Source organism: Cimex lectularius, unplaced genomic scaffold (genome assembly GCF_000648675.2).
Source record: "Cimex lectularius strain Harlan isolate CLEC.00 unplaced genomic scaffold, Clec_2.1 scaffold275, whole genome shotgun sequence".
NCBI classification, from domain to species: domain Eukaryota; kingdom Metazoa; phylum Arthropoda; class Insecta; order Hemiptera; family Cimicidae; genus Cimex; species Cimex lectularius.
In genome coordinates this window covers 256,486-268,678 of record NW_019392857.1, presented here as the reverse complement: position 1 = coordinate 268,678, position 12,193 = coordinate 256,486, and the positions used below count along the sequence as shown (strand labels likewise).

General features: G+C 33.9%; 1 protein-coding gene across 1 annotated transcript in view; it reads left to right on the top strand.

The window, feature by feature from the left end:
* Nucleotides 1-12,193, top strand: part of LOC106672756 (leucine-rich repeat-containing protein 24) — a 257,775-nt gene that overhangs the window by 144,803 nt on the left and 100,779 nt on the right. The gene's annotated exons all lie outside the window — the stretch shown is intronic.

The following is a 12,193-nucleotide window of genomic DNA, read 5'->3' as shown; positions in this document are numbered from 1 at the left end:
ACACTCATCATCGCTTACGACAAAACAAAAGGTTTTTCTATATCACACAATTTTGCACAAGACAATCGATCTTTCAAAAAATGCAGGTCCGTTTTTGTCCAATCCAGAACCAGAAGAGAGGGAGATGATGATGATGATGAGGATACCAGGAAGCGGGAACAGAGCGAGTCCTTCCATCGTCAAAGGCTGTAATGTCGAACGGGTGCCGCAAGAACGCGATAAATACTCCTTCAATTATACAAAAAAAATATACTAAAGGCAAGCTATCATGAGCTGAATTAAGTTAATAGACAAGGTTGTGCCCAAAAAATTTACAAATTAGATTTTTCTCAGGAACAATTAGAAACGCGATTGTTTGATGCTGATGACCATCGACGAGAAGAGAAAAAAAGTCAGAGTCCTTGAAATAGGTAAAGAGGAAACATAGGAGAATACCATCCTGAATGAAAGAAAGCAGGCAAACGTGTGAGAGCATGTAGTGCAGTTTAAACAGCAATCAATTTTTGCAAGTTCTGGTAACGCAGGCATGAAAGGCTGAAAAGTTCAATCAAGCTACAAAAATGTTTGGCATACCGTAAAAAAACTGTAGACTACAAAAAAATATAAAAATTAAAGGTCCCCTTTTCCATTGAAATTATGCGCAGACAGCGACCTGTAGTTAATCATAACATCACAGTGTAGTTAATCATAACATTGCAAGGTGCTCATGCATAAGTAGCTCATGTAGGATAAAGGCGAGCAGTAAGGTGTATGTATTTTGACCGTCAGGGCGTTGGTTTTCGCAAACAGAAGATCGCGAACAGGCGGTTGCAAAATGGTTACTAAACAGACGTAAATGTAGGGCACTTGGCGAGAAGTAACCTAAGAAGTTTCGAATGATTAAAAATTAAAAGATGTTAAATCATGACAGTTTAGTGGATGAAAGCACGTTAGTACATAAAAGGTATAAATGAATCGGAAGGGTAAGAAAAATCGTATCTGGGCTGCTAAATAAACATTAAGTGTAAAATTGAATAATTACTTTTTTAAGATATTAAATAATAAAAATGAAACGGGTGGCGTAATGAAACGAATTGTAAATTGATGATAGGCTGAAAAGATTCCACTCTTCGTTGAATTGAACTAATCGGATTATGATTAAATAGATCTCCGGCACGGCACGGTCGAATGACCTGTTTCCGCCATTGAACAGGCCCAATCCGCCCTCGTCTTATCTTTCTCCCGGATTCGAATAAGGGTAAAATTGAAAAAAAGAATAAAGACGCCTTTCAGACAAAATACTTCCAAGCGCTATCTGCGTATTACGTTAAACAATGAAAATTGAATCGGCCTTTTTTGGACAACTCGAGTGTGACTTTAATTGATAATCGGACTGGCCATTATTGTACTTTCAGGCAATTTTAGATTTAAATAAAAAACGAAGTACAATGGTAAATTCAGAGATAGAAAATGGGGTGATGGTGTAGATTTTTGTTTTACTCCAGTCGCCAAAAAGGGGGCGAAGGCACGTATGAGAAAACGTCTTGAATGTCAAATGGGAAAAGGGTCCTTCCTACAATTTCACTGCTTCTGTTTGATCCTTGGTGTAACGCTAACCCACCCTGGACGGAAAAGATTCCATATAATAAAGTTTTTGAGAGTGACCCTTAAGGTTATAAAACTTCAAGAAAAACTATGTGGTTACTTTACATTCTAGGCTAACTTGTTAACTTAAACTTCCCGCTCTACAATTTGAAAAGAAAGACAAGTTGAAAACGTTCGGGTTCAAATCAATAAACAAAAGCTTGGGGCATTCGAATGTTGTGAACAAGTAAGTAGGGATCAATTATTTACAAAACTGCAACTTAAAAAAAATCTATACTGTGAGAGTCTTTATTTATAAAAATAATTAATATTCACATTCACTTATGCCAAACATATTTGTTAATTATTGAGGACTAATACTTATATAAGGATTTAAAAATTACGCATTTATCACACTTAATTGTTTAGATTAATTTTGGAGTATACTATCTTAAAGCAGCAGCGTTTAGAAACTTTTTTATGTAATTTTTCTTTATGTACAATATTGTAAAACCATAAATACAAAAGGTACGTAATAATGCATCACTCCCTTGCTTGGGAGGCAGGGTCTAGAATGGAAAAGAACATGCTTTTAAGTCAGGTTTGGATAGGTCATACTACGAAGTAGTTATCTTACAAGTTAGTAGTTCTCTATCTGTCGGCAAGCTACATTCTTCATCATCAACCGTTTCAATTTTTGAGTTTTTTCCTGTCTTTCTATCGTTTTAAGTTTACTAATTTATTTTCTAGTTCCCTCACTATACTAGCCCGGGGTCTTGTGGATGTCCTCTCGCATATTACCTGTGTCTGTTAGGGTTTTATTCTTCTCACACCCAAGGTTCTTGGACCTGGCGACGACCAGGCACTTCTTGTCAAACCCCTGCAAAATAAGGCCGATGCGGCCTTGGCATGATTGAGGTTAACCTGGAGTACCGTTATTCCTCCCTGTCCTTCGGTCATTAGACCAAATTGGATGGAGTATCCCAATGTGGGTTATCTTCCTCCATTCTCTCCAACCGCTGTTGGCCTTGTATTCTTTTGAGGGAGGCTTGTGTAATCCTCAGCCTCTCTTGCTGAGTCTGCTTCTTCGTCCGTGGTTAGAAGTTGAGCTATTTGACTTTCTTTTCTTAACACTTACCTTTTCGATGGAATTGAATTCTTCCCATTCCGTGGTGGGGGGTACATACTTAGCATACACGTAATGCCACGCACATGCCAGCAGGAACTCCGTAGCTCATCGTGCACGCTTGTAATTTTCTCAATAGTAAAATATGCTCAACACCTAATCTTTCGGTAAATAATGGGAACCGAAGTCTCTTTCCAGCTAGGAAGTGACCTTGCGTAAACCTGATATGACGTATGACTCTCCTACTAAATGTTGCCCTTAACCTTCTCGTGTCTCCCTGGATCAGGGACCAATGCCAATCTTGGACCTACCGTAATTGGACCTAGTTTTTATAATAACTAGTAGAAATTACATATAGTTTATAAAATGAGGAAAAGTCGTTGGATGCAGAGTTTTGGTTTTTTATAGCTCAACAACGTGCATACAGCAATTTAAGTTGATAGCAAATATAATATAATTATTTGGTACTATTGATCGACATAAAATAAGGACAAGATATGCTTTATTTCGTTACATTCTAAATAAAAGGCTTGAAGCTATGGTAAGATGAAGGTGCGTTTCTGAGTAAGATTTCATCAATGTATTCTGGTTTTTGAACCATATAGTAAATTTAAAAGGCATAAAGACAAAATAAAATATTTTCTGTTCTTTCTGTCTGTCTCTCTCACTCCCATGTACTCTATTTCCTTAATGCCACAAAGAAACACGCACATATTCAAACAAGGAACAACACACTTTCTGAAATCCCAATTTCTTATATATATCCTGTTCATATTTCTCTCACATTTCTAAATTGATTTTTGTTTTACTTTCAATTTTTGTGAAGGCATTTATATATTTTTTCCTTTTGAAGTTGTTTTTATTTTAATCCGACCAGAAACCTTTTAGATAAATTAGCGTTTTTTCAAGTCGAAATGGCATTTTACACTTTGAGCCGAAGTCATGAAACTCATTTGAATTAGTCCATCAAAAGTCCATTTACCATATTTGAACAAATTGAGCGTTGCGCCTATATGTTTTATAAAAATATTGCTACTGCCGTATTTGTACAGAATTGACGGAACGGAAAATCTGCGTGCAATTCTAAATACTAGAAAGATAAGGTTAAATATGGTGGAAAACAGGGCATTCAAATACAGTCTTTAGTTAGAGGAGACAGACGAATCTTGGCAATTGCTCCTTCCAGAGCCCTCCTTCAATAGGGCTGAGTTATATGCTTCCGCTCTCATGCAAATTGGGGAATAAAATGCAAATTCTCGGCGACTTTAATAGATGCAGGATCAAAACGAGGTTTTTTCTGATGACCTTTTAATTCGTCATAATACGTTTTGACGGTAAGGCACTATTAACTATTAACTATTAACTAACACTATTAACTCAACGTTGTCATTTATGATTATATTTTTAATATAGATATACAAAAGTTATCGTTGTAATAGTTCAGCCATCAACCTACTTCAAACGCCCTGTGTCATCTGGGTAAAAATACATTGGTGTTTCATGAGTGTAAAAAATTAGAGGTTTGACTTACACCTAAATCAAATTACCTTCTAGAAAAATATAAAATGTACAATTGAGTTTAAATATAATATGTCGCTAGCGTTTGGATAACAATGATGCAAATCTTTCATTTCTATGTTATCTACAGCGGCTTACATTAATCATTCATCAAAGTAATGATTCCTCAATTTTTTTTTATCCTGCAAGCAAACCGAGACTAATTTCATGTTCGAAATTGAAATGCATGATCACTAAATTAAAATTCTAAATGTTCAGGACAGTTTGTTTCCTAAACTCCAATCCATCCAAACTGTTAAACAACAAGTTTATTCGTGATTAACAAATCAGTAAAAATATGGACAACTATTTTATATAAATAAGAATCTCCCGTTTCATTAATTCCAAGATAGAACTGGCCGATATAATCTGGGTTTGAGGGGCGTCGTTGGCGGCAATGTTTTATGTTTTGACACGGCGATCATCGCTGTAAGATACAGGTCCTGGATTCAAATCCAGCGGCTCTGCATTCAAACCAGACATACTTAAAAAATGGGCTTCTTTAATTAAAAAAAAAGTTTTTTATTGTCCCATCTTTTTTTTTTTTTTTTTTCAATTGGTATAGAGATTTCAATAGTGCAAAATATGTATGTAAATAGTTAATAGTTAGTGCTTATGAGTATTTTTGTGTTAAATGTGTTGCGTTTCTATATTTACAAATTTTTGAGTAGTTATTTTTTTCCGTTTTGTATTCCGAGGAGTACTTTCATGTTCGCCTGTATCGTTCAAGGTTATTGATTTTCTGTGAGGTTATTAGCGTGGTTTGATTTTTCGTTATCTGTTAAGGAGTATACTTCATTTAGTCAATGTAGCTTTCTAATTTCCTTCGTCGTTTTCAATGCTGTTTTGTTTCAATTTGTTGAAAATGCGTTAGTTTATACTTTCATTTCCTTATTTATGCAAATGCAGTAAATTTATTGTCGGTTATTAAGGTGTAGTTTTGTTTTTAGTATGGTATTGGTTTATCGTGTTTGTTTTGAAGACATTACTGCTTGCAATGATTTTAATGATTTTGTTTATTTTTGTGCTTCTGTTCTGACAGTGGTTTCTACTCTAGATAAAATGTCGGATGCTGGTCAACTGAGCGAGAAAATAGCTGTTTTATCCTAGCTTTCCCAGCTATATTTTCTTCTCCCTCAGGGCCTATATATATGTAAATAATTTAAATCTAGTTTTTCCTTTTCTCAAGGATTTTGGCAAAATTATTTACTTGATGATCTTATTTATTATTACAATGTAACATCTTGATTTTATCTTTACAGGTGAGCCTAAATATCTTAGTTTTGCAATACACTCGTAATAATATTTCTTACTGCATTGGTTACAGTTACTAAGGAAAAGTAGGCTAAAAAAAGTTGCAAAATATTCTTTCAAGTAAACCTCCAAATGTTGTAACAGTAATATGTTTGAACACTAAAGGACCAAAATACAGGCACATATAGGCAATGTCCGTAATTTTTTTGTCAAGTGATATTAACTCACTCTTACAAGATGTTTAGTACCAACTCAACTGACTAAACATTCCAATGCCTTATATTCGGGATATATTTCATAACTATAACAAAAGTTGTAAAGAGAAGCTTGTCATACCTTGGCACTATGTAGAGAGCGCTTAGGTATGCTGCTGAATATGACAGTGGTCTCAACTAGCGGTTTCTAGGTAGCTGGTTCGTTTTTTAGAGATTTTTTTTAAATTGTGTGTAGTTCGTTCTTCTCTTGTTTTGTGTGATCATGGGGAGTCCGAGGCACTCAGCTGCATAACGGAGTAAGTGAAACTACCTAGAATCTTCATCTCAAGGAGTGAATTACAAAAATAAATATATAAAAGTTAATTTCAAATGTCCAACCAAATTCCAATTTAAACAATATTTTAAACCGTCTCAGGGTCACTTACTGTGTCTGCTCCACTATTTTGTTTGAGTTATTCAAACGCATTTCGGCGTTGCGCCTTCAATGTGAAACTTTCTGTCACGTATAACCCCTACACAAAAACTGGTAGAAAACTTACTGAAGATGCCGCAATGAAAATGAATGAAATCGAAACGATTTACAGGCATTATGTATATTTAGACGATTTTTTCCTCATTGAAGAAGGCGCAGTGCCGAAACGCGTTTGAATAACTACAAAAACTCCCCAAGTAGAGACGATACACTAATTTACTCTGTGCCGGTTCAACATGGGTTCACTGACCAAAACCCATCATCAATTCTTAAACAGTGCAGCATATCATTCTTATTTATTATTACAAACATAAATTCCCACTATAAAAGTTTTTACATATATGAGTTGCGTATAGGTCATATACTCTAAACCCAAACTCTTCATGCGAATATTTCACTCATTTTTACACATTTTTTTTATAGATCTTGGGTGTTAATTTTACGTGCCTTAATGCCATTTTTCAAATGTCATGTAATCGATTCGATTCTCGACGACACATGAAATGGCCATGGAGAGCTTTGGTGAAGATATGTTTCAATTTACTTATTAAATTAATTAGATTTCGTGGTCCGATTGACCAAATAACTTCTTTCATTTAATTAATCTTAAAAGGAGTGAAAATTCGAAAGGTGGGTTAAGATTGGAAGTTGGTGTCCGAGTGGATCGAAGTCACGATAGATCAAGTGGTAGAAGATCGACGTGTTTAGCCGAAGATCGTGGGTTCGAATCCCGCTCGTGAAACTAGCTTTTTTATTTCAACCAATACCTTACATAATGCTTAATTTAAACGTGAAATGAAAACAAAAATCTTATATTTCAGTTAAAGACTGCCTAACAATATTGTATGCTGGATTAAAAACAATAAGATAGAAAATTTATTGTATAATCACTTTAAAAAAATAATATTATAGGTACAATATACAATACACAGACGATAAGAAGAAAACCTTTACCACCTCTTGACGACCTGTATTGAATAAAGTAATTAAAAATAAAATTTAGCATTAAAAAATATTTTTGGTTGAAAATTATCAGTTAAATTAAAATTGAATTACTTTCTTGTTTCTTTTCATGTAAAGTCGACGAGACTGTGATTAATCGTTTTGCTTCCCATTATTATCGTTCTCAGTGCACGGCAAGCAATAATTTATTTATAACGTAAACCTTCCACCAAAGGTTTTTTAATTAAATATATGTTGCATGTGATTGGACTAAAATTGGACTAACATTTCTATTTTTTGAAATAGTACAAATTATAGGTCTTGTACAGTTAACTGGACTAAGATATAGTTTTACGAGTAAAGACAAAGGGAACAATAAAACAGACAAATATACGAAATGAAACCGACCGACGGTCACAATAATAAACGTAGACAAAGAGAAAAAATATGTTGAAAAAGACAGATGACAAAAAAGGCCAATTCATACAAATTGAAAAGTCAGGTAAAAAATACACAAGAAATGTGTATAAATGTCAAATTACAAATAGTATATTTGTAACTTATGCTATGTGTCTATAATTATTTCTGATAATTAATTATATTATATTGTACATTAATTATTTCTGATCGCTAAAACGAGACCAATTTTAATCTGTGTTTTTGAACAAACGTACTTATAAAACCAGTTTTTTCTTTACGATGGTTCGTTTTCTTTTAATTTCTTTTAATATCATTCCATATTTATGACAGACCTATAAAGTAATATCAATGCTATTTGTAACATTATCTGGCAGATAATAAATATGTCCACCTTTCATCCCCTTGAGAATCAAAGTGACACTTTTTTGGGCTTAATTCAGAGCTCTTTTGTTTTATGTATCGAACATTGGTGAAAATGTCATCACGTAGATGTTTTTAGTCTTTAATATAAATTGTTAACAATGAAGAACAACATGTTGTAAAATTAATTTTGTCATCAGACTTGATGTAGAAATCGGAAAAGGATTTCGATGAGAGGCGAGTTTTGAGGCTGAAAAGCGCTGACTCGCCCTTTTCCAATTTTATATATCAAATACAATAATCTCTGCCCACCTTGAGAGGTGGACGTGCCCGACCCAGCCCAAAGGGTAGCTGATCGGGTGGAATGAGGTCACCCGGGCTTCATATTTCTACAAATCCTCCGTAACCCCTTCCTTCCGAATGCCGTGGGAAAGAATTGATTTGCGTTAAAAAAAAATCAATAGAATAATAATAGGAATAATAGAAAGACTGCGTCGGACGGAAAATAAATGTAACAGTGGAGAGAAAAGAATTCTTGCTGAATCTGTTGAAAACGCCGAACCTGAACCGTGAGAAGGGAAAAAAACAAGGAAAACCCTTTGCACATGGATACATACTGAACTATAAAACCTCGAAATTGTATTAATTCACACAAAAATTCTTCGTTTTTCACTTTTGGACGTACTTAATAGTATTAATCAAACAATTCGTTTAATGTTTACATAAATATATCATTAAATTAGATTTAAGAGTTAAAAAACATACCTTGTTATATGTATATTCACTGTATTTTCTCAAAAATGGAAACTTATTGAGATATCAAAATCTTAAAATAAATACATCCTTCATTCTCCTTGATTTCTTCTAAATGTGATCAACAAAACAACCTATGGTCAAAGTTAGGAAATAATTTTAAGTCGTAGTCCAAATCATACTAGTGTTAGAATTAACATTAATTAAAAGTTATTTATTAGTCAACCGAAGATTAAATCGATATAATGAATTGGATTTTGTCATTTATGCATCCTCGTTATCTTGATTAAAGGATTTGTTTATTATTTCGAAGTGATTCTACATTTTCTGATTTGTGATTATGAATTCTAGCCTGCAAAATGTTACCAAATACAGCAGTCGTATTATTTATGACAAATCGTAATTCATTTTTTATATTTTGAAAAATACATAAAGTGTAAAGATAGAAACAAATTAAATTAGTTAATTTTTGTTGCACAGTTCTTTCATAAGCACTGATAGTTTCAAAATTATTCTAATATTTGTAATTAACTAATATTTATAATGATTATTTGGAGATTGGGAGATGCGTACTGGTGTGACGTAGGTTTGAGGAAAACATTTTCTTTATCTTGCCTACGTTTCTAACTTTATTGAGATCATCTTAAGGCCCTGGGATTTATAAACATTGTTTAAATTTTACAAACACATGTAGGATGTGGCATGTATTTTTATAATGTAAACAATGTTTATAAATCCCAGACCTTAAAGATGATCTGAATAAAGATAGAAACGTTGGCACCAAAAAGAAAATGTTTTTCTAAAACCTAGGTCACACCAGACCGCATCTCACGATCTTCAAATAATCATTGAGTAACGGTAACTAAACACCACACAATATTTATAATCGTGAGAGTTCGTACTGATGTCTGTAGAGTGATAGATCTGTATATTGATTTATTTATATAGGCTCAATTCTGCTCAAATATGAATTTATGTACATATATGTGCAGAACCGAACTGACTTCTCGTGGCAAGCCTCGAGAATAATCCATTTCGATGTTTAGGTGACCTTGTTCTAACCGTCCCAATGTTGAAATTAGGCTCAAAGTGCTATCGACAAAAAGGTCATTTCAGCCCCTCTTTTATTCCTCCATCACCTTTTATCACGCACTTTACTTACAATACCTAGTCTAATTGCGATTCGACGGGTACTTTATATTCCGCCATCGACACTCTTGTACTACAAACACATTCACGCTTATTAAGTTTATTCTCACTAAAAAGAAACTTCTTTTATTCTCGCTAAACAGACAAAACATCTATCACTAAATTTAGTACATATGTATTGCAATAAACAAAAATATATGTACAGAATTACCCCAGTTTCTTCCAGAAATGGGACTAGGGGACCCAAATTTTCGCTGACGACCTCGAGGTCTATTCTTTTATCGGGCGGCATTCTTACTCGCTCCCAAGAAATGACACTCTTTAATTACGTGGGTAGATTGAGCAACCTTTCTTGAGCATAGAGGTCCGTATGATGGCTGTGGCAAACGTAAGTCCGATTAAAGCAATGGTATTGAAGAAAAATCAAATTCAGTTGTTACTGTCAAGCTTTCGACTTATTTTAAGGTAGTCATCAGGGAAAAATAATCTTAAATATGTCTACAAATAGACATAACAGGGTGCAGTACTATAACTGGCCTTGGCCATGTTAGGAATGAGTCGGTCTTCAAAGAAATTTGAGATCGCCTTGCATGTTTTGCTCTAATAATTGACTTAAAATAGGTCGAAAGCTTGATAGACCCAAATGAATTTGCGTTTTCCTTCAAGACCATACCTTGATCCAGAGTGTTGATGAGTGAAAAGGAGGTGGATACTTCTAGCACAGTAAACCAAATGTTCCTGAGTTATTCGCGTATGAATAATTCTTGTTAAATGAGCCAGAGGCTACCTACTAATCAAGCGACCTGTAATTTGATCGTTGTCGAACATGTTGGAGTCTGTATCCTCGCTGGGTTGGTCTGACACGCGTTTAGGCATTTTGCTATATTCAGTGTCTCTGTGCCATTTCGCTAAACTCAAGTCTCTTTTGTGGTTCGAGAAAAGCAGAGTGTGTAAAAAACAGACATAGTTTACCAAAGTCACAACCAAAGATAACTCCGACACACGCACACCACTTCTCACGACATTATAAAAGAGACTTGAAAACACAGCAATCACATAGACCCAATAGAAATAAATTCCAAAACGCGACTGACTGATTTAAGAGAGTGTAAGTAAATGGACCAAGATGATTGGTAAAGATCAAATTATGTTTCAAATCATGTACAATATCACTGACAACAGCATATGGCAAGCTTCACTTTGACACAAAAAAAATCGTAAGAATGTCAATCAAGACTGAAAAACTTTGTTGATTGAAAAACAAATCTATTTTATTATTAATTCACTAGTTTTCGTGGTCCGCTTGACCAAATAATATCTTTCAATTAATTAAAGTTTTTAGTTGAGATAAAAAAAAGTCAGTGTCACGAGCGGGAATCGAACTCACGATCTTCGGCTATTGATTGATAGCCAATTGATATTTCTGTTTGAACAATTGTAAAAAAATCCATATTTTCATAACTTCACTATAGAGTAAAGAGAGGTTTAATATTCATAGTGTGTTGATATAACTATGAGATACCAAAAAATTTGGTGATATTATAAATGGAACAGAATGCCGCAAAATTGGGGTTTTTCACTCCATCCTGTTTCAGCAAAAAAAAAAAAAACCAGTATTACCTACGCATTATTCATAAAAATTAATATCGTTTTACAAATATAAGTTAAATTTTCTATGATGATATGATGATGATATGATTCTCTACTGAACCCTTAAATTGGAAACATTAGAAAAATTTCTAAAAGTCTTCATGCTGTGAGAAAACATCCTACACTTTAGTGCATTAAACAAAAACTTCGTTTAATAAGTTTTTGAATGTTGTGTTTCGTACGATCCGTACAACATGCTTGGAGGAAGATCAAACGCTCAAAAAAGAAATGAATAACGGGAAAATCAAGGTTTGAACCATTGGAGAAATAATTGAACATATTGATGACCGAATTTTTATTACGTAAAAACGTGAATACTACTTATTAAAATTATGAATTATTAAGAACGTTTATAAAAACGTCACATTTTTGAAATTTGCCAATCGTTGGACGGTTTCGTCAAAGCGTAGTGAATTTTTTAATGATCTTCCAGCGATCAAATTTTATAGGTTTACATACAGATTTTAAACTGACAAGGTCTTTAACAATATATCAAAAGGGTTATTTGCTTGTCTATAATACTCAAATTACCCATTGAGAAGTGACTAAATTATACCTGAAAGGTGGAAAGGGGCGGTCAAGAAAATTATTTTACTCGAGGCTCATGTTGCAATGTGATATTTTATCAGGATCAATGTAAATTACGCCATTTTCATCTTAAAGGATCGCTAATTATTCATTCTCGTGGAAACCCGGGGTAATAAAATATTGCTGGCGGCCCGACAATAACTT